Source organism: Apium graveolens, chromosome 2 (genome assembly GCF_009905375.1).
Source record: "Apium graveolens cultivar Ventura chromosome 2, ASM990537v1, whole genome shotgun sequence".
Classification (NCBI taxonomy): Eukaryota; Viridiplantae; Streptophyta; class Magnoliopsida; order Apiales; family Apiaceae; genus Apium; species Apium graveolens.
In genome coordinates, this window is record NC_133648.1 from 180,488,020 (window position 1) to 180,489,399 (window position 1,380).

At 40.4% G+C, this 1,380-nt stretch overlaps 1 non-coding gene across 1 annotated transcript; it reads left to right on the forward strand.

Annotated features, from left to right (window-relative positions):
• The first annotated feature begins 215 nt into the window (after positions 1–215).
• Positions 216–322, forward strand: LOC141709752 (small nucleolar RNA R71). Its single transcript, XR_012570314.1, has one exon. It is a non-coding gene; the product is annotated as a small nucleolar RNA R71 (small nucleolar RNA).
• Positions 323–1,380: the final 1,058 nt, after the last annotated feature.

Sequence of the window (1,380 nt, forward strand, 5' to 3'; positions counted from 1 at the left end):
CTGTAGTTGCATCAACTTCCAGAATACCTGCTACCTTCCCAGGCATCATCCTTTGAGTTGGGTTTTGATGCTCATTTGTAGCCATAGTTTCAATAAGATTATAAGCCTCAGTATAGCTTTCGGCCCACAAGGCGCCTCCAGCTGCTGCATCGAGCATGGGCCGAGATTGGGCCCCCAAACCATTATAGAAACCAGTGATCACCATCCAGTCAGACATTCAATGATGTGGACACTTTCTCAACATCTCCTTGTAGCGCTCCCAAGCTTCGCATATAGATTCTATTGGTTGCTGCGTAAACTGAGTAAGAGCACTCCTCATAGCGGCAGTCTTTGCTATTGGATAGAACTTTACCAGAAACTTTTGCGCAAGATCTTGCCAAGTAGTGATGGACCCAGCTGGTTCAGAATGTAATAAGTCCTTAGCTTTATCCCTCAGAGAGAATGGGAAAAGCCTCAGCTTGATAGCCTCATCAGTCACACCATTATATTTGAAAGTACTACAAATCTCGACAAAATTCCTGATGTGCATGTTGGGGTCTTCAGTCACAACACCTCCGAAATAAACAGAATTATGCACCATCTGAATAGTGCCCGGCTTGATTTCAAAAGTGTTATCCTGAATAGCCGGATGAAGGATGCTTGATTGAACGTCATCAATTTTAGGCCGAGAAAAGTCCATAAGAGCTGTATCTGCCGGAAACGCCAACATTCGTTGTACGAATACCATACTACCAGACATCCACAAAAGAGATAGAAGTTGAATAGTCATCAATTATGTTGAGACCCTATATGTCTACAGAATTTGACAACATTACGATTTAAGCACAAGTTATTCCTTATGATTACACAGGGCAAGTAAAATGGTTAGAGTTACCCACTAATCATGCATACACATTCATGAACCTATGCTAGCATGGCAAGTTCTAAACCTCAAGATCCACTGTCGCTTCACAAGAGATTAACTCCCTATCTTATATGTTCGTGACGCACATAAGACGAATAAGCACAACCAATACTAGATATCATACAATCATCACCCACTAAGGTATTAAACAACTAACTAAAGAATTCCATAGTAAATCCTTTACGACCCCATGATCACGATTAGCCCATGATTGAACTCATCGTCACCATGGGTTCATATGAAAACATGATAATAACACACGAGAATAACTAATAAAAATACTTAATAAAACCAGAGTACGTCACAAGAGTAATAAGGTTCAAAGTAAAGAAAACTAGCATCCACTGATACAACGAATAAAAGAATCACAAGAAAACTATGCTTCCTTTTCTTCGTTACGATGTGCTAAAACAGTCATCTTCCTTATCTCCTTGCTCCTGGATTAATACCACGATTCAACACACGTGAAACGTCTC